The following is a 22341-nucleotide window of genomic DNA, read 5'->3' as shown; positions in this document are numbered from 1 at the left end:
GTTTGATTAATATGTGTGTTGGTGTGTTTTTCCTAGGGTTCATCCTGTATGGGACTCTGTGCTTCCTGGACTTGGGTGACTATTTCCTTTCTCATGTTAGGGAAATTTTCAACTATAATCTCTTAAAATATTTTCTCAGACCCTTTCTTTTTCTCTTCGTCTTCTGGAACCCCTATAATTCGAATGTTGGTGCGTTTAATGTTGCCCCAGAGGTCTCTGAGACTGTCCTCCATTCTTTTCAGTCTTTTTCTTTATTCTGCTCCCTGGCAGTTATTTCCACCATTTTATCTTCCAGCTCACTTATCCGTTCTTCTGCCTCAGTTATTCTGCTATTGATTCCTTCTAGAGTATTTTTAATTTCAGCTATTGCATTGTTCATCACTGTTTGTTTGCTCTTTAGTTCTTCTAGATCTTTGTTAAATGTTTCTTGTATTTTCTCCATCCATGCCTCTGTTCTGTTTCTGAGATTTTGGATCATATTTACTATCATTACTCTGAATTCTTTTTCAGGTAGGTTGCCTATTTCATCTTCATTTATTTGGTCTTTTAGGTTTTTACCTTGCTCCATCACCTGTAACATATTTTTTTGTTTTCTTTTTTGTTTTCTTTTTTTATGGGTGGGGCTGTATTCCTGTCTTACTGGTTGTTTGGCCTGAGGCTTCCAGCACTGGAGTTTGCAGGCAGTTGGATAGAGCTGGGTCTTGGTGTTGAGATGAGGACCTCTGGGAGGCCTCCCTCTGATTAATGTTCCCTGGGGTCTGAGGTTCTTTGTTAGTCCAGTGGTTTGGACTTGGAGCTCCCACCACAGGAGCTTGGGTCCAACCTCCGGCCTGGGAACCAAGATCCCTCAAGCTGTGTGGAACAGCAGAAAAAAAAAAAAAGAAAGAAAGAAAGAAAAAAAGGAGCAATACAATAACAAAGAATAAAAAACAAAATAAAATTAGAAAGATTAAAAAATATTTTAGGAAACTTAAAAATATAATTGAAACAACTGCAACAAGGTAAAATAAAACCACAACAGAAGAAAGAAAAAAAAAGTTGGGGGGAACAAGCCAAAAGGAAAGAACAATAACAAAGTATAGAGAATAAAATAAAATTAGAAAAATAAAAGATTTATTAGAAAAAATAAAAATATAAGTGAATGAACAACAATGAATCAACAAGGTAAAATGGAACCCCAATCTAAAAGAGGAACAAAGAAGAAGAAGAAAAAAAGCCTTGGCTATGGGGGCAGAGTTTAGGCGGGGGTGGAACTTAGGCAGAACCGGGCTTTAGGGTGGGGCAGGACATAGGCGGGTGGGGGGGGTGACGTCTCAGCCTGGGGCAGGGCCTAGGCTCAGGACCCACTACAGCTGGAAAAGGCCTTGGGGGCGGGGCCTAGGCTGGGTGACATTCAAGCATGGGGTGGGGGCTCTGCTTAGGACCTGCATGGAAGGGGAGAGGCAGCACGTCCAAAGGAAGGCGTCTGGAGTGTGGAGTTCCAGAGTTTGGAGGTAAGGCCCTGGGTGAGGGTGTGTGGGTGGGGTTTAGGCCCAGCACGTTGGAGGGGGTCTAAGAGGGGGGTCTCTGAGTGTAGAGGTGAGGGGGCATAGGGGCGGGACTTGGGCTCTTCACGGCAGGAGGGAGGCTCCCAGGGCAGAGGATTAGGCCCAGGAGCCCAGGAGGCACCCTGGTGCCTAAGTGGACAGGGCAAGTGCTGGCTGCATTCCCTTCCGTTCCTCTGCACACCGCTCCCAGGGTCTCCGCCATCCCCGCTGGACCCCTACTGGTGGGTGGGTTCTTTTGGGTGTAGGAACTCCTCCTCTCCCCAACCCCCCCACCGGAAGTCCGACCTTTACTTTTGCTCCCCCTTCCCTCCCTCCCACTCCCTCAGGACCTGCGTGGCTGGAGGGGGCCTCAGTGGGCAGAGGATCAGGCCTGAGATCTCAGCAGGTTCCTGGGGGCCCAAGTGGGCAGGGGAAACCTGGCCACGCTCCCTTTTGATCTCTGCCCTCCCAATGGTCCCCCAGTTAACCCCTCCTGGAGTGGGATCCTTTCCCCTCCCCCAGCCGCCCCTCAGTGGCGCAAGTCCCGTCCTGCCTCCACTTCTCTTCCCCCTTCACTGCTCCCACACCCCACACCCGGTCACTGGGGTTTCCTCCCATCCCCTTAGGTGCCCATGGTTCCCCACCGGTACCTGGTAGGTGCCCTAGTTGTGCGGAGGCGTGAATTCCGCATTCTCCTAGTCCACCATCTTGATTCCACAACCCTTTTAGTCCATTCTGAATTAATTTTTGCATTTGGTGTAGGGAAGGGTTCAACTTCATTTTTTGCATGGGGATATTCAGGTTTTCCAACATCATTTGTTGAAGAGACTACCCTTTCCTTAGGGTAATCTTCTTGAAAATTATTTGGTCATATATGTAAGGGTTTACTTCTGGGCTTTCTGTTCTGTTCCATTGGTCTATATGTCTGTCTTTATGCTATTACCACACCATCCTAATTACTGTTGCTGTGTAGCATGATTTGAAATCAGAAAGTATGAGGCCTCCAGCTTTGTTCTTTTTAAAGGTTATTTTGGCTATTCAGAGTCCCTTAAGATTCATTATGAATTTTTGGATGGTTATTTCTTTATCTGCTAAGAGTGCCATTGGGATTTTTTTTTAAATTTTATTTATTTTTACTTTTGGCTGCCTTGGGTCTTTGTTGCTGCATGCGGGCTTTCTCTAGTTGTGGCGAGTGGGGGCTACTCTTTGTTGTGGTGCGCAGGCTTCTCATTGTGGTGGCTTCTCTTGTTGTGGTGCATGGGCTCTAAGCACGTGGGCTTCAGTAGTTGTGGCTCGTGGGCTCTAGAGCGCAGGCTTAGTAGTTGTGATGTACGGGCTTAGTTGCTCCGCAGCATGTGGGATCTTCCTGGCCCAGGGCTCTAACCGGTGTCCCCTGCATTAGCAGGTGGATTCTTAACCACTGTGCCACCAGGGAAGTCCCTGCCATTGGGATTTTGATAGGGATTGCATTGAATATGTAGATCACTTTGGGTAGTATGGACATTTTAACAATGTTTAGTCTTCCAACCCGTGAGAAATTTTGCTACTCTAATAAATGGGATTATTTTCTTAATTTCTTTTTCAGAAAGTTTACTGCTAGTGTATAGAAATGCAAGTGATTTTTGTATATCAACTTTTTATCCTGCAACTTTGCTAAAATCTTTTATTAGTTGTAACAGTTTTGTTTGTGTATGGGTGTGTGGAGTGTTTAGGATTTTTCACATATAAGATCATGTCATTTGCAAACGGAGATCATTTTACTTCTTCTTTTCCAATTTAGATGGCTTTTATTTCTTTTCCTTGTTTGTTTTAGAGTTTTGAACATTGAAATTAAGATTCTAGCCTGCTATGCAACAGCTGGTGCACAACAACCAGGACCTTTGCTATCCCACATGGCATCTTTGTGTGAATGAGAAAAGCCAGCCGCTGCCTCCAGGGAGTTGCAGCCGGCACCCGCGTGCGTGCTGTGGAGAGCAGAGCACAGGATGAATTTCAGCCCCTCTCACCCCCCGACTGAGTGTACTTGGGTAGTGGACACTTGCATATTATCTCAAATCCTCTTGGCCTCACCTTTTATTCCAGCCACAGCTGCAGTGACCAGTTCTGTGCAGGTGTCAACTAATTTCACGCAGGTGCCCCTGAGTAGTGCCTCCTCTACCACCCAGGCCTCTCATTTCTTGTTTGGGGGCTTTTGTGAGTCTCCTCATGGGGACGTCCATAGGAGCCTTTTTGGCACTCACGCGTGTGCAAGACTGAAGGGTGGGACTGAGGGCAGGGAGGAGTAACACAGGGGCAGGAGGGTGGAGGGACTAATGCTCTGTGAGGCAACCTTTGACCAGTGGGGACAGGGCTCAGTGAATAAATGCTCTGCTGCCTCCACAAGCCTCCATGGAAGTTTCTGAGACACATTTCATAAGAGTTGTCAAAGGGTTCCTCAGGATAGAGTAACTGATTGTCTGAAGCTCTGCTTTGGGGGGAACTGACCATAGGCCTGCTTGTACAACTGTATGCAGCAGCCCGACTGTAACCTCTGACCCTACCTCCTTCAGATTAAGCCTTAGAGAGACTCGTTTGTCTTGGCTGCTTTACGTACTGCAGAACCACTTCACATCTCTGAGTTCCAGCATTCTCTTTATAAAACGAAAATGAACACATTTTGAGTGTATTTAAAGTGGGAAGCACTAAGTACCTTTAATCATTAAATATAAGTCATGATTTATGTTTTCACACCTCACATCCACTACCACATAAATGAATACTTGTCTTTGTAAAAAGTCATTTATACAGATCGCTAGACTCATGAGAACAGGCAATGAGTGTTTTAGACTGAGCTGCTGATTCTAGAGAGAGCTCTTTGCTAATTCATCTTTTAATCTTTATTGAGGCGGCAGGATTGTTGAATTCAGTCACCTGACCTGACCTCAGTCATGGCCCTACCTTGCCAGAAGTTCATGCCAACTCTGATCCCTCGGTCTGTGTGGTTTGGCCTGCCTGCCTATGTCCCATTTAAGCACCACTCAGTCTAGATGGGCTTTTGAAAATTTATAGAGCCTGATAGTGCCAATCCAGTGAGGGCAGCCTTGATCTGCTCCCCCAGCCCAGCCCCCAGCACCACTCAGAATTTCACCCTCACTGGAATCTCTTCTCTGTCAATACTTCTATAGCTACTACTTTGCGACACCAGAAATAATCTGTAATTAGTTTATTGCTATGTTGGACTTTTATCTTATTTTCAGTCTCAGAAATAGCCTGTCATTAACAGATGAGAGGAAACACTGAATAAAAACTCTTCTCTTTGTACATTACAAAGTGTAATTGGATTATCGTTATTCATTAAAATATCCTCGCTCTTCATTTGATGCTAAATATTACATAAATATTACATTACTGGAGTCAATGTAGTATCAGAGAAAACTGTCTTTATCTGCATTTTATAACCCAAGATTATCACATCAGTGACTTCACGTCACACCTTTGGAAATGTGGAGAGAAGACTGGGTGTGTAGGGACCTCAGTCTAGGCCCAGTTCTGCTCCTGCCACTTAATTCCTAATTTATAAAAGCTTCCACTTTTATAAATGTGACTGTTGGACTAGATATACCACCTTCTCTAAAATTCTGTCTCCTGTCTGCATTCAGGTCGACTGAGCACACACCTGGGTTAAGATATGGGTAGTAGTGTGTCTTCCTTTCTTATATTCTCACTTATCCTCTCCTTCCTCCCTCCCTTCCTTCCTTTCTTCCTTCCTTTTGTTTGCTTGAAAATCATACCAGTACTTTGCTCTAGCTCTTAATGTGGCATACTGTCCTGGGTGTCAAGACCTTCTTTAGTCGAGGCACTATAAACATGCCATGTGTCTTCCCTGTGTATTCCTGTTCATGGACTACATTAAACATGGAGCCTTCCAGCCCAAGTTCAAATGTCCTGACTTCCTCTGTAGTATTGTATTGCATGAGTGAGCATGGTGACAATTTTCATCCAATGACCTCTCTTGTCCACTTCCACTGTCAAAAACTGCACTTCTCGGGGCTTCCCTGGTGGCGCAGTGGTTGAGAGTCCGCCTGCCGATGCAGTGGACATGGGTTCGTGCCCCGGTCTGGGAGGATCCCACATGCTGCGGAGCGGCTGGGCCCGTGAGCCATGGCCGCTGAGCCTGCACGTCCAGAGCCTGTGCTCCGCAACGGGAGAGGCCACAACAGTGAGAGGCCCGTGTACGGCAAAAAACAAAAACAAAAACAAAGAACAAAAAACAAAACAACTGCACTTCTCCTGGTGAGCGTTCAGTGAGAACAAAGCAGATGCTGAAAGAGGGGCTTGCAGAGGGAGCAATGTTTTCACTAGGTGAGAAACTTAGGGCTTCATGCAGAGGGGAGATGGTTGATTTGAGGACATGTACTAACAATCAACTTGAATTGATAAACAAAGTCTGATTTTTTTCTGATTTGGCTATTCAGTTTGACAACAACCACTGGCTCTCTGTATTAGTTTGCCAGGACTGCTGTGACAAAGAACCACACTAGATGGCCTAAACAACAGACATTTATTTCTCACAGTTCTGGAGGCTAGAATTCCAAGATCAAGGTGTTGGTAGGCTTAGTTGCTTCTGAGGCCTCCCTCCTTAGCTTGCACAGAGTGGCCTTCTCACTGTGTCCTCACATGGTCTTTCCTCTACACATGCATATCCCTGGTGACTCTTGGGTGTCGAAATTTCCTCTTATAAGGACACCAGTCAGATTGGATTATAGCCCACCCTATCAGCCTCATTTTAACTTAATCACCTCTTTGAAGGCCCTAACTCCACACACGGTCACATTCTGACTTACTGAGGGTTAGGGCTTCAACATATGAATTTTGGAGAACACAATTCAGTCCATAACACTCCGTATATTGGGTGAGCTAAATCAGCAGCTCCAAGAACCTTATGAAAATAAAGATGTGATAAGAAAATAGTATTTTATAAAAATTTGTATTGGAAAAATTGTACTGAATTATTTTAAATTTTCTAATTCATTCTGTGTATATTGGGTTACACTAGGTGCCTCTGAGAGAAAGAAGACCAGGTGCAATAGTTATTTGATTGGTGTTGGTCAGGCTGATTTATTTTTTCTACTTGTTCTGTCAACTGCTGAAAGTAATTAAAGTTTCCAGTTATTATTGTGGATTTGTCTACTTCTCCCTTTAGTTTTGTCAATTTTCACTTCATATATTTTGAAGCTCTAATATCAGAGGCATACATATTTAGGATTATGTATTCCTGGTGGACTGATTCTTTTATCATTATGAAATGCCTCTTTTCCTTGAAGTCTATCTTGACTGATTTTAATATGGCCACTCCAGCTTTCTTACACTTACTGTTTGCATGATATATCTTTTTCCCTCAATGTGTTTATGTCTTTGTATTCAAATTGCGTCTTTTACAGACAGCGTATTATTCAGTCTTGCATTTTAAATTCAGCCTGACGGTCTGCCCTTTAATTGGGGAATATAGTCCATTGACATTTTGTGTAGTTGTTGTTATGGTTGGATTAAGGTCTATCAATTCGTATTGTTTTCTGTTTGTCATGTGGTTTTTGTTACTCTGTTACTCCTTTTGCTACCAAACCAGGTTGATGCACAGCAAACCAAAATGCTGGGATGCTGAGATTTGCAGGAGAGAGGGTTTATTTGCAAGGCAGCCAAGCAAGGAGATGGGAGAACAAGTTTCAGACCCACCTCCCTGAAGGCAAGGGGTCAAGGTATTTATGGAATAAAGAATAAAGAAGCAGGGCAGTCTGAGGCTTAGGGAGCATGGGGAATGTAGAGAAAGGTTACTGGAAAAAGATACGGTAATCGTTGTTCTGCGCAGGTGTACTAAGCTACAGGCCTCTGCATGTTCAAAAATGGAGGTGCTTAGCACAATCTGAGGGTGGAGTTTTTGGCCCACTGATGGTTAAATGTCACCAAGCAGACATACACATGCCCAGTTGGAGGGTCAGTGGTTACATCCAGTCCTAACCAGCTAAGTTAGAACTTGACACAGCTGACTCCAAGTTCCTGGAAAACAACTCAGGCAAACATCTTATTGTTTGGATATAGTGCAGCTTGGAGGACATGCAAGTCTTAAAACAACCTTGATTAGTGAAGTCAGGTGAAATGAATTTGCCTGCGGTTCTACTTTCCCAGTTTTTGTTTAATTGAATATTTTAACATTATTTAAAAAAATTTCTTCTTTTTTTGAAAAATTACAGTCCATTTTAAATTAATATTGTAGCACTTCATGTAAAATGGAAGAAATTTACAATAGTATAATTTCTTTTACTCCATCTTTGTGCTAATGCTGTAACGTATTTTACTTCTTTGGATTTTATAAACCCCATACACTACAGCAGTACTACTTTTGCTTTAAACATTTGTCTATTAAAGAAACTAAGAAAAAAAATAGCCTTCTAATATATTTACATATTTACTATTTTCCATGCTCTTCATTCTCTCCTATAAATCTGAGATCTTGGTTTCATTTTTCTTTTAGTCTGAAGAGTTTCTTTAGCATTTCTTACAGTGTAGGTCTGCTGACAACAAATTCTTTCAGTTTTCATTGATCAGAAAATGCTTTTATTTTATGCCCTCCCTCCCTTTTCAATGATAATTTTGCTGGATTTAGAAATTTGAGTTGATGGTGGTGGTTTTTTTTTTTTTTTCTTGCAGCTCTTTAATGGTTCATTTTCTGACTTCTTGTCAGAAAATTGTTTTGGATGAGAAGTCATTTTGAGTTTGTATTATAGTTCCCTGAATGTAATGCATCTTTTTCTCTTGCTTCAGTTAAGACTTTTCTCCTCATTTTTTTGATCTTTCTGCATGTTGATGATAGTATGTCTCGGTGTATTTTTCTTTGTGTTTATCCTGCATGGGTTTCACTGAGCTTCTTGGGTTTATAAACTGACTTTTTAAAAATCTGAATTTGAAAATATTTCATCCATCTTTCTCTCAAATATTTTTTTCCTTCTCTGTTCGCTTTCTCTTTTCATTCTGATACTTCCATTACCCATATGTTAGATGACTGGTATTGCCCCATTAACATTTTTTCTCTTGCTCCTCAAATTGGATGATTTATTTTGATTGTCTTCAAACTCACTGACTTTTTCTTATGCAGTCTCTAGCCTGCTTGTTAAACCTATCTCATGAGTATTTTATTTCAGGTAATGTAATTTTCAGTTATAGAATTTCCATTTGGTTATTTTTTTATCATTTCCATTTCTATGCTGACATTTCCTACCTGTTTACTGTGTTTATCTTTTCTGTTAAGTCTTTAAACACATTTATAATGGCTACTTTTATGTCCTTGTCTGCCAGTTCTAACACTTAGGTCATCTTTGTGTCTATAAATAAAGCTTTATAGGAACACAACAATGCTCATTATTTGCATATTGTCTGTGGCTGTTTTCATGCTACACTGACAGTATTGAAAGGTTGGGAAAGAGATCATATGACTTATAAGCCTGAAATATTTACTGTCCAGGCTTGTAAAAAGTTTTGCTAACCTCTGCTCTAAAAAATGCCCCACACTTGAGGGCGTGACACTTCCTGCTATCACATGGCCTTCCTGTCGCCTCAGGAGGTGCTCAAAGAGCCTGGCAAGGGCTAGAACTCCAAAGCCTTCCAGCACTGAGCTATTTTCTGGTGCCTTCATTCAGCACACAGCCCAGCAGCAGCCTCTCTCTGTGGAGCCTTGTGGAGTTTTGCCCTGATATGTACATCCCTGTCCCCAGCCTAGGATCTGCTGGGAACTCCCATGCAGACTTCTAGGAACTCATCTTTGTGGTTCTCTGCCCTCTGGTATTATTCCCTACACATTTCAGACCTTTAGCAGCCCTGAACTTCAGTCTCTGCCTCTTCTGCTCAGACGACTGCTATGCTCTGCTTGGGCTCCACTTCTTGGCCCCTATCATTTGGAAGGATTTTCTGGGGAAAGAACCAGGGTGAATGTGTCACTCATTTTGTGGGCTTCCCTTGTCTTAAAGTTCTGAGTCCTGTGCTGCCTCATGTTCAATGTCTGAAAATAATTGCCTTATTTATTTGTCATTTATAGTTGTTTATGTCAGGAGGACAAGTTTAATACTGGTTGCTGTGAAGGTGGCAAAAGGCAGAAGTTTCTCTTTATTCCTTTTTTATTCCTAAATTTTATTATATACAATTATGACTTAGATAGCTAAGAAACCCTGAATTATAGTAAGGAAAAACAAATTTATACATAAATGGTGTAAAGATTTTTTCTTTACTGCTAATTGGGCTATCCCTCTGTCCTTGTTCTTTGTTATTGGAGACATCTTCCATTCACACACTTTTGTTTTGGGGAAAAAAAAGATTTTATGACTACCATGCTCTTCTACAGTTACAGAAGATGTTCACACCCATTGCAACATTATGTATTTATTTTACCCTTTTAAAACTATTATTACTAGAAAATAACTCAAAGCTAACAGCACTATTTTCCTATTCTAAAAAACATTTTCAGATTAGAAAAAAGGATCTCAAAACTGCCTATAGATATAATATATATTTAGTTTCTATTTTATTGCTATATCTTCTTGTCAGAATATGTTAGATGGGGTGTTTCTTCTAATGGTCCCTAAATTTAAACTTCCAGAAGTTGGAGGCAGGCTATGCTTATAGAAAGCAAAATGCATTCTATCAGCAGGCTATGCTTATAGAAGGCAGTATATTATGCTGATTGGTCAAATTCCCAACTTATATGGCTAAATTTCTGTGGCACAAAGAAGCTCTAAATTAGCAGATTAATTTGAGCTGTTTTCTCAAAATTTTAGTTATTTTGCATTTTATCTCAATTTTAGAACTTATGTTATTGCACCAGGATATCTTGGTTTTAAATTACTACTTGATTTTAAATTACTAAGCACCTCTTGGATGTCAAATTGATAAGTATCAATTTGAATTTTTGCAATTAGTGCCTATAGGCACAGTGATAAATGACTGTCCAGAAGAGGTAACTGAAATTCTGAGATGTGTATAAATCATGTCATAAGGGGAACTGTAGAAAGAATTAAGGCTGGTGATGGAGGTGTTAGGTGTGAATTTCTCAGTGTACTTAAGGGCTGTTTTAAGTGCAGAAAAGACTATTCAGAGGTTGGTTAAGCTTTAAGAGTTAATAATAAATTTATTATAGTTACAGATTCAAAATCGTAGTTTTTCCTTAAACTTTAAAGTTCAGTTTACAAATCTTATTTTGTTTGTAAACCAAAGTTTTGCAATCACTTGTAAGGGTCTTTGACTAATATTTGGTTCTATTTATGGATTTGTTAATTAAACATCTTCAGATATTTTACACTGCATTTAAATATTTAATATATTTCAGTTCTTTATCTCTAAAATGTTGTTTGACTAATAAACCTTCCCAAGTGTTTGAGTAATTGTTATAAATCTGACATGTTAGACCTAAATGCAACAAACTTAAATGTTACAGAAAAACCTGAACAAACTTTTTGGCCAGCCCAATACTTGCACCTTTGTGATTTCCAGACTCTGATTTCCAGAGCCAATGGGTCCCTGAACCCTCAAACATCTAATATTCTCTGCAGGGAAGTCTACCATCCCTCTTTCCTTGAATCTTAAGGTTTATAAAAGTGTCTTTTACATACAACTCTGTAACACTTCAAATTTTATGGAATCTCACAGAGCTCTTATGCGTATTAAAATGATATCAAATTGAATTTTAGAACTCTCTCCTGGCTTAACAGGCTAATTGGTCACAGCTTCCAGGCTCACAGTCCTGAGAAACCTGTCGGGGACCCATGTGTTATGCTGCCCCAGAGGACTTGCATGAGCCCTTGTAACCACAGATGTAACAACTATGAAATTTTACTTGTTTATTAGAACCAGATGTCCATAGGTGCTTCATTTTGCCTGTGTAACAGGTGATTTTCAAGAGATCTGGCCATTCAGTTATGAGCTGTCTTGGTTTTTAGCCATGGGTTATTCAATAATGCTCTTTCTCCCCTCCTCCCTCTACCACCATCCAGCCTCCTGCTTCTCCTTTTCTCCATAAAACACAATAAATGAGTGCCTATTTTCAACGGGGCATGGTTCTGGAAATAAAAAGGTAGATGAGATAGAGGTTAAATAAAAGAGTACTAAAAATGCTTTAACACAAAAAAATTGAGATAAAACTTTCATATAGTAAAATGTACAAATATTAAGTATAAGCTCAACAAATTACCAATTACTTAGGAGTTTTCATAAGTGGGCCTTCAAACTGACAATTCAAGCCAAAGTCCATTCATTTTATCTGGGATAGTGTGCTCACTGGTAAAATTTCCTTAATGAGCACACTATCCCAGATAAAATGAATGGACTTTGGCTTGAATTGTCGCACTGAAGGCTGTTACTCAGAAATTTGTGCATTGTTAGTTTGGAGCAGGGTCAGTGTACTATGGCCTGTGGGACTATTTCTGTGTGTCCTGGGAGCTAAGAATGGTTTTTATATTTTTAAAGGATGTAAGACAAAATAGAAGAAGGAGGAGAAGAAGAAGAAACAGAGACTATATGTGGACTGCAAAATTTAAAATATTTACTCTCTGACCTTGTACAGAAAAGAGGTTATAGAGGAAAGAAAGCTGTGGAGCCATAGAGGAAAGAAAGCTAACTGGAATCCAAGGGTAATGGTTGCTCTTCTTCGCTCTCTAGCCCAGGAAGATGTGTCAACAGCCTTCCTTCTGACTGGCACTACATGTTGCTCAATCAGAAAAGGGTTTACCTTTTTTACTGACTTATGTCAGCCCCACCTAGTGAATTTAAGTACAAGGAAGAGTTTGCTGAAATGCTGTGCCAGAAACACTAAGTCAGGACACACACAGGTCGTTGACCTCAATCCGGAAATGAACTCGACTTTTCAGAAATATAGGAAGAGTTATGGCTATGCTGAACTATTCTAAAGGTTGTGGATGTGTTTCGAAGACTTTGCCACAGATTCTTCATCAACTGTTGGCTAACGGATCCCCTGGGACCTTTGCAGCAGGTGAGAGAGGGGAGAAAGCAGGGAGTGTATGCCAGGGGCTGTGAGTCAGCAATTTCCAGCCCTATCCCTCCTTCTCCAGATAATCCACATGGCTTTCCTCAAATCTGTCCCAGTTTGCAGTGCTTCTGCTATTAATCTCCTACTCTCCAGAGGGGACTTCTGGCTCACATCAACAGCAGGACCAGCGTTGGGTGTGATTACTGGATGGGGGCAGCGGGGGAGTTTCTAGTGGTGATGTTGCTGTGGTTTGGGTTGTGTTGGTTGGTCTGTGTTGTTGCATCGACTATGGTTATCGACATACAGAGGGGGCTAGAAATATCTAGGAGCGTGTTTGAGCCCTAATAAAAATGGGTGGGTCTCGGGGAAAATTGGTCCTGGAAAGGAAGTTAATGTGCAAGCCAAGAGATTTGTGCAAAAGCCAGGTTACACAGGCTGAACAAAGATGCCTGGGGTTAGAGACAGATTGCCATTTGTCGGGCTCCGGGCTCAGTGGGGCATGTTGCATACCAGGCTCAGGCAGGAGAGTGAACTACTCACCCGGCTCATTTGTAGGGTCTCTAGTAGCCTTGGCCTGGCTGTTGGAACTGGGCTTGTTGGTTGGAGGCTGGATGGCAGTAGCTGAGTGTGGTTGGATTGCTAAGGCCCAGGATGGACAGGACTGTCATTATCAATATTAAGAATATTTGATGACATGTGCCATTTTATTGAGCAATTGCTATGTGACAGATACCTTATAAACAATATCCTTACTCCTTACTATAACTCTGCCTTATTTTACAGAGCAGACAACTGTAAGTCTATGAAGTGAAGTGATTAACCCAACTTGGGCAGCTAAGTGGCAGAACTGGGCAATGGATCAAAAGCCAGTCACTCATCATACATCCTAGAATATAAATACCTACCCCTGCGAAGATTGGGGTCTATCTAGGGACTTTGGATACAAGGATTCTGACCTCAGAATCCTTTGAAATGTTAGTATAATGTACTTAGACAATTTTACCTGAGCATCTTTTTTGTGTGTGTCAGGCACTGTGCTAGCTGCTGAGTTTATGACAGCCAATGAAGTATGCACAGTCACGGCCCTCACTGAGCCTCCAACAGCAGGTGTTAGAGGGGCATTAAACAAACAAATAAGATAATATGTATGTAATTACAAATGGTGCAAATGTCTATCAAGGAAAGGACTGGGATGGTATGAAAGGGAGATTGATAAGGGGTTTTACTTTAGATTAAGGGACCAGGGAGGGCCTCTTAGAGGAGGGGACATTTAAGTTGAAACCTGAAGGGTGAGCTGGAACCAGCTAGAGTAGTGGGTACAGTTGGGTACAGTTGCCCCCAGGGGACATTTGGCCGTGTCTAGAGATAGTTTGGTTGTCACAGCTGGGCAAGGTGTAGGAGGGGGGTTGGTGGCGTTGCTGGCATCTAGTGGGTAGAGGCCAGAGATGCTGCTAAACTTCCTACAGTGCAAAAGACAACCTCTCACAGCAAAGAATTTTCAGGTCCCCAATTTTCAGGCAGTAGTACTGAGATTGAGAACCAGCATTTGGGAGAATCAGCATGTGGGAAGGCTCCCAGCCCCAGGTGGGCTAGTGCTTAATGCAGCCCAGAAATAGGAAGAACAGCAGCATGGCTAGAGGTCAGTCATTGGCCGGGGTGGGGTAGGGGGGGACTAGGAAAGATGGAGCCATGCATCAAAGACCATAGGGTTGGTCATTATAAGGACTTAGATCTTATTGCAAATTCTCCGTGAGTTTGCTCATTCACCCGTTTCAAAAGTAGTGATACAATAAAGTTCCCATTGTCCAGGAATTTCCAGACAGACTAACTCCAAACAAGAAGGAACTGTTGGGGTTGGGGGAGGAGAGAAACAGGTGAGGCAGATTAAGAGGTACCACCTTTCAGTAACAAAATAGCTGAGTCACAGGTATGAAATGTACAGTGTGGGGAATATAGTCAATCATTATGTAATATCTTTGTATGGTAAGTAGCCTTACTGTGGTGATTGTTTTGAAATATATAGAAATATCGAATCACTGTGTTGTGTAACAGGAACTAGCATAGTGTCATAGGTCGATTATACTTCAAAAACAAGCAAACAAACTCATAGAAAAAGAGATCAGATATGTGGTTACCAAAGGTGGGGGTAGGGAAAGGGGGAATTGAAGGAAGGCAGTCAAAAGGCACAAAATCCCAGTTACAGGATAAATAAGTACTAGGGATGTAATGTGCAACATGATAAATATAATTAACACTGCTGTATCTTGTATATGAAAGTTGTTAAGAGAGTAAAGTTTTTCTATTTCTTTTTGTATCTATATGAGATGATGGATGTTCACTAAACTTATTGTGCTAATCATTTCATGATGTATGTGAGTCAAATCATTATTCTGTACACCTTAAGCTTATACAGTGCTGTATGTCAATTCTTTCTAACGAAACTGGAAGGAAAGAAAAAGAAGGAAGTCTTGAATGAAGCATTTTAATAACCCTTTCCTTACTTGTTTTAGAGTCTATAGTAGAAAAGCACCTAGTATCTTTTTAAGCATAAATTACCAGGTCAAATGCTGCCGGCTGACTTTCTTGCATCTTAAACTAGACTTTTCTATCAGGCTCTGCACTTGTCACCTCGATCTTTTCTACATGTTCCCAAAAGTTTCTTGCTGGAGCTGACTGTGTACCCTATAGACAGGGTCAGACTGAGTTATTTTTAATGGTTTAATATATCACCCACTTCCAGAATAATGCAGCATTATGAAAATTCCCATAAATTTTTCTAGATTAAGTAGGAATAAAAAGGTAAAAAAAATTCTTGCCACAGATGTCAGTGGGTGACATTGCGCAAACTTCCAAACATAAATTTTCTTATCTATGAAGTAGGCATTTAATTAATGGACTGGTTTCTCGACTATTTTGGTATTGTTGCAATTCAGAGCTAAGGCTGGACTCTGAATTGATTCATGGAGGGGATTAAAGAAAGTAAAATACAGGGACTTCCCTGGCGGTCCAGTGGACTTCCTCTGCACTCCCAATGCACGGGGCATGGGTTCAATCCCTGGTCGGGGAACTAAGATGCTGCATGCTGCACGGCACGGCCAAAAAAAAAAAAAAAAAAAAAAAGTAAAATATAAAGAAAAAAAAAGACATACCCTCTTTCACTCTGCCAATGATACATTTTAAACCCAGCACCAAAAAAAAAGTAATTTGATTAAGATAAATATATAAATATGAAACCCTGTAAATAAATAGATGTGACAAAGCAAGAACACTGAAGAAATACTGATGTGTTCATTCCTGCATTCACTTCAGCCCGTGCATTGCAGACAAGCCAGTCATTCTCAGCGTGGGCTGCATTTCCTGAAACTTTCTCCAACTAATCTTTCTTACTTTGCTGGGAACTCCTGGCACCAGGGACTGCTTCTTTCTTTTTTCTTTTTCAATAATTTTAAGCTCATTTGCCTGGCCCTTCAGTAGATATCCAAAGTGTTGGATATCTACTGAATGGATGGATGGATGAATGGATGGGGAAACAGAATATTTAATGTTGAACTGTTCTATACGTAAGTGTTTATTGGGTCTGAAGGGCAAAACGTGGTGACTCTTCTGTTAGCTGTGCAGTCTGTCCATATTGTTACCAGCTGACACAGTCAGCCAGTGACTTCCTGGTGTGCCGTGGAGTCCTCTCTGCCAATGTTCTCACTACATCAGATTATTATCTTTCAGACTGAAAGTGCCACAACATGGATGGACCTTGAGGATATTATGCTAATTGAAATAAGTCAGAAAGAGAAAGACAAATACCGTACAATCCCACTTATATGTGTAATCTAAAAAAACCAAAAACCCAAAAAACAACCAAGCTCATAGATGCAGAGAACAGGTTGGTGGTTACTGGGGGGGGGGGGTTTGAAATGGATGAAGGGGGTCAAAAGGTACAGACTTCCAGTTATAAATAAGTCCTGGGGATGTAATGAACAGCATAGTGACTATAGTTAATAATACTGTATTATATATTTGAAAGCTGCTAAGAGATCTTAAAAATTTTCATCACAAGAAAAAAAATTTTTGTAATGGTGTATGGTGATGGATATTAACTAGGTAGTGATCATTTTGCAATATATACAGATCTTGAATCATTGTATTGTACCCCTGAAACTAATATACTGCTATAGGTCAATTATATACCACAATTTAAAAAAGTGTGAAAAAAAATTATGGTGGATGATAAAAAAAAAGAAAAAAGACTGAAAGTGAGCATTCCTGAGGAATTTTCTCTGTGTATTTTCTGTGTTCTTCATACACTTAATTGCTTATGATTTTAGGTTTCAGGAAATGGAGCTAGTTAGTTTTTAGTTAATCAAATCCTAAACTCAGTCCTACAACACTCACCAGGATGCATCAGAATTTTAAATGCTACTCTTTGAATTTAAGTACAACTTTTAGTTCTCAGCTTACATATTAGAATTATTTAAATGCTTTGGTATATACATATATATATATATATATATATATATATATATATATATATATATATTTTTTTTTTTTTTTACTACTGATTTCACTGTAGAGTAAGATTCTGTTACGCTCCAGCCTGTAGCTCTGTCCTTTCCCAGCATTTGACACATGGGCTGATTTCCATCCCATCCTTTTCTCTTCTTCAGATCCTTATCTCTTAAACTTGACTGTTGGAACTAAAGCAAATGTTTCCAGATACTATAAATATATCAAGCAAACACAATGTTGACAATTTAAGGGCAGGGTCCAGACCTAATGCTGATCACAGAGCAGATCCTACCTTCTCTTTGACAAAAACAACCAAGAGCAAAATATGGTTCATGGCATCTACTGTGTCCAAAAAAAGAGAAGGGAGACAGTCCAGTTATTAAATAAACTGTTACCATCGGCTTCACAGGCAAGCAAAAGCACTAACATTTGAAATCAAACTGAGAAGAAAATGACTACTTTCACAAGGCAGAGGCCTCTGGTTGCTAGACCCAAAAAAAGACAAGACTGGGACTAGGAGAGTGGGGAATGTGTAGGAAGTGGGGGACAGGAAACAGAGAAAATGAAGCCTTTTCTTTCTCCTTGGAGGCACAGGGCGCTAAGTTACAGTGAAGGCGTGGAGTGTCACATTGACTGTTCCTGTGGGCTTATGAATGTTGGCATTCATTCATCCATTCATTCATTTTTTAAGCGAATGTTCATTGAGCGCTCACCACTGGCTGGGTACCGTTCTAGGTGCTTGGGCTACATCAGTGGACGACACAAAGGTGCTTGTCCTTATAGAGCTTACATTTTAGGAAGGAGAGACACACAATACCCACAGTAAATAAGTAACTGTATAGGGAGTCAGAGGTGATTAAGTGTTATGGAAAAAAAAGAAAAATTAGAACGGGATCAAGAGTGTGAGGGTAGGTGTGTGGTCAGGACTTGATACGGCCTGGATAAGGTGGCCAGGGTAGTTAGGTCTCCTTGAGTAGGAGAGATTTGAGCAAGGACTTGAAGCAAGTAAGGAAATCAACCGAGTGGCTCTCTGAGGGTGAAGCATTCCAGGCAGGGGGAACAACCCGGGCGAAGGCCCGCTGCAGGGAGGGCAGCTGGAGTGGAGGCATCAGCATGGTGGGGGGTGGAGTGAGAGGGGGAGGTGACAGGAGAGGAGGAAGCCCTGAGAACTGCACAGGGCTCTGTGTATTCCCTCTATTTCCCCTTCCTCTATCCCACCTTCTCCCCCTCCCCCAACTTCTAAAACCCTTCTATGATCCCCCCCTGGAATTAATGATCCATTATCACAACACATAATACCAGCTTAGACTCTAAATAGCTTCTTGTCATCTTGTTCTAATGTGGACTCCACTTCTTTGGCAGCCCTGCAAGGGGGGTATCTATCCATCAAACTCTGCCCACCGCTGGCTCAGGGCTGCTCCCAGCACCATGGCTTGCCTCACACGCTGCTGGTCACTCTCCCAGGACCAGAACAAAGCCCTCGGGTAGTGAGCAGGCTTGAGCACGTAGGTGAAAGCGCCAGGGGGATGCAGTGGTGGACTGTGGACCACATCAGCCACACAGGGTAACCAGGCTCATTCCTGAATAGTTCAGAAAGCTCTCACAGAGACATCGCCACATTTCACCTTCCCTACAAACCTGAAAGATAGGGTTTTATTATCCCATTTTACAAGGAATAACACTGAGGATATAAGACGTTAAATGACTTGCCAAAGACACACTCTTAATTGGCACAACAAGAACTTGAACTCAGATTTTCTGTTTCCAAACACCATTTCTTTAATCAACCACACCAAGCTATTGTATAAATTGAACTTAAAAGGATGGAAAATGATCTGCCCATCAGAATAACCGAGATTACCTTGCAAAGAAGTGGCAGAACTAGAACGTGGTCTCAGCCTGTCTGGCTTCAAATGCCTTTAATCACTAAATTATAATGCCTCTGATATTGCTTCAAATACTGTTTTTGGATAAGGGTTATGTTATATGTGTAGCTGGATTTATCTGCCTCATGGACTTAATTAGTCACATTCTTTTAGATTTTCATATTGAGTTGAAGACAGCTCCAGAACCCCAGCTGCCAGATTAACAAGAAGTCTAATAGTCCCCCTTTCAGGTTCCTTTCTATGAGTTGTTGAAATAAAGCTCCCAAACACCATGGTTACTTCTAAAGTCTGAAAAGCGCCTTTGTCTAACTTTCACAAGTGATGTATCAGCTGTTGCCACTCTCCCCACCATGCACATACTGTTACAGAAAAAACCAAATCGTCCCTAATCTTCAGGTGACGGTGGTCCACTCTGAAATGGTGCCTCCTGGGCAACTCTTGGCAGTCAGTTCATTGAGGGTGGGTGGGCAATCCCATCCCATCCCATCCCATCCCCTCCCCTCCCCTCCCCTCCCGGAGTTCTGGGCCTCCATGGAGGTGCATCCACCACTCCTCTCACAACTCCACTCTCAGCACCTGTTTCTTGGATCAAAAGCACCAGGTCCTGCTGCCTGGCCAGGAGGCATTCCAGCAACTGCAGGACCTACATTGTTTGTTTTTGTTCTGTATGGTTCCATTTTATTAAATAGATATACAGACAAAATCAATCTCAGATGACTTAAGATCAAGATAGTGGTTACCTTTGCAAACATTCATAGCAAGGAGGGAGCTCAAAGAGGACTTCGCGGTGCTGGTCTGTCTTGATCTGGGTGGTGCCTATGTGGGTGTGATCATTTTGTAAAAATTCATCTAACTATGTAATTATAATGTGTGCCCTTTTCTATATGTATGGCATCTTTCAGTAAAAATTGTTTTACAATATAAACAAAAATACAAAAGTAACCGTGAATTGTAAGTTCCCAGTTACATTTGGTATATTCTAATGGATGTAATTTTTTAGATCTGTTTCTATGCTAAGGCAAGAGGGTATTGAACCCTACGATCCCACTGTTAAGTTTCCAAGATAATGTGGACATAGCACCCAATTTCATTTCAGCAGTCATGAGTTTCTTCTTTTTTATATCATTAGCAATGGCTGCTTTTTTTCCCCTTCCAGTTTTATTGAGATGTAATTGACACACAGCACTGTATAAGTTCAAGGTGTACAAGATTTGACTTACATACATTGTGAAATGATGACCACAGTAAGTTTAGTGAGTGTCTGTGATATCATATAGATATAAAATGAAAGAAAAAGAAGAAAAGGTTTTCCCCTTGTGATGAGAACTCTTAGGATTTACTCTTGTAATTTTCATATACAACATACAGCAGTGTTAATTATGTTTATTGTGTGGTACATTGCATCCCTAGTACATACTTATAAATGAAAGTTTGTAACTTTTAAACACCTTCATCCAATCCAGCTTCCCCCATATTACCCACCCCACCTCCGGTAACCACAAATCTGATCCCTTTTTCTACCAGTTTGTTTGTTCGTTTTTGAAGTATAATTGATAAACAACATAGTACACAACATAGTGATTCAGTATTTCTATATCATTACAAAATGATCAGCACAGGACCAGTGTTTGATGTAGCCTTCCCCTGTTGACTCTGGGGCAGGCTCAGCTCACCTGTTTGGACCTCTGCTAGCCTAGAGTTAATTTAATTTCAGAGGCATCCTGGTCCACCTTGACAGCTTCCTATCTTCACATATCAGGGAACTGGGGATGGCTAAAACTTCAGTTTCTTGCCTCCCAGAAGACCCTGAACTCACTCAGATCGACCCACTGTCTCCCCAGTTTTATATAACAAAGCTCTCAGCCTTGACTGAGACACAAAATTTGGGTTCCATCCTAATCCCAGGACAATGCCTGCTTTCTTGCCCTGTGTTTGCCAAAAAAGTTCACCCATGTGACTACCCCAGGGCAGAAGCAGGCTCACCTCTCTGGTTTACAAATTATTTGAAAACTGTTCATTAGTGCACACTTTCAACCCTGGACAAAGCTTTGTGCCAGCTTCTGTGTTAAGGAGGTACTGTTTTCCTTGGAAGCTCTGATTTCAAAACAATAACAGATAAAGATGGAGAAAGGTTTTCCCCCTCTGTGAGCCTGGAAAGGAACATGAAGTATTCTATTCCCCCTTCTCCCAGCCTCTGGTAACCATCATGCTACTCTCTGTCCCTGTGAATTTGACTACTTGAGGTACCACATATAAGAGGAATCATACAATATATGTTCTTTTGTGACTGGCTTATTTCGCTTAGCGCAATGTCCCCAAGGTTCATCCATGTTGTAGTATGTGTCAGAATTTGCTTCCTTTTAAAGGCTGAATTATATCCTACTGTATGTGTATATCACATTTTGTTTATCCATTCATCCATTGATTGGACGATGCTTGGGTTGCTTCCACCTTTTGGCTATTGTGAATAATGGTGCTATGAATGTGGTTGTACAAACATCTCTTTGAGACCCTGCTTTCAGTTCTTTGAGGTATATTCCCAGAAGTGGAATTACTGGGTGATAATTCTATTTTTGACTTTTTGAGGAACTGCCATACTGTTTTCTATAGCAGCTGCATCATTTTACATTTCCAACAATAGTGCACAAGGGGTTTCCTAATATTATTGATACAAACTTTTATGTACATCTATTTGATTTTTAAATATTATAATTTATATGAATTAAGCTAATTCATATAAATTAATTCTAATTCACTGTACATTATATTTACTTGATTTAAACCTTGTATTGATTAAAAATATACTATAAAAAATAAAAATATACTATAATTTATACTAAAAATTAATTTTCAGAAATATGGCATCTAAAAAGCCAAGTGGTACAGTGTTTAGGAAAAGAAGAAAGAATGCATGCAGAAATGGATTAAATTATACTTGTTACAAGTTACAAGTTTGGCTAGAAAACAGCTTTTCAACCATTGAAAGCAATCAAGTCTCTAAATATCGACATTATTAGAACAATCATCAAATTCAGAGTTAACTAAAGAATCTCTTTTGAAATATGAAGACAAACCCGGAAATTGCTAGACTTTTCATGAACTGGTAAACCAGAAAGTGAGCATGAAAGTAAGAAAGTGTCATTTGTAATAAATTTTGATAGTGCTCTGAATTGGCCACCAATTTCCAGTAAAAGAAGAATGATTTTAATAGGGCTTGTATTTTGGGGATGATGGTAGCATTCAGTATCTTGCTTGTGGTTGTGGTTATGCAACCATATGCTTTCATGAAAACCTATGGAATTGTACACTCAAAAGACTGAGCATTTCCTTATCTCTCTGAGCCTTAGACTTCGCAACAGAGCAGCACGTAAAAAATTCTCTTTGGAGAGGATGACTGTGGTTAAGAAACAGAAATTGGTAT

General features: G+C 40.8%; 1 long non-coding RNA gene across 3 annotated transcripts in view; it reads left to right on the top strand.

Moving 5' to 3' along the window:
* The first annotated feature begins 1356 nt into the window (after positions 1–1356).
* The window catches only part of LOC125965644 (uncharacterized), a 32040-nt gene continuing 11055 nt past the window's right edge, over positions 1357–22341 (top strand). The window contains exons 1-3 of one of the 3 annotated variants that reach the window (XR_007479821.1): positions 1357–1493; positions 12012–12534; positions 13315–14890. This is a non-coding gene — a long non-coding RNA (uncharacterized LOC125965644). Of the gene's footprint in view, positions 1494–8734; positions 12535–13314; positions 14891–22341 lie in introns of those variants that run through there. The other 2 variants (XR_007479820.1, XR_007479819.1) reach the window with 2 other exon arrangements.

Source organism: Orcinus orca, chromosome 10, assembly GCF_937001465.1.
Source record: "Orcinus orca chromosome 10, mOrcOrc1.1, whole genome shotgun sequence".
Classification (NCBI taxonomy): domain Eukaryota; kingdom Metazoa; phylum Chordata; class Mammalia; order Artiodactyla; family Delphinidae; genus Orcinus; species Orcinus orca.
The sequence above is the reverse complement of the archived record's forward strand: the minus strand, read 5'-3'. Positions and strand labels throughout refer to the sequence as shown.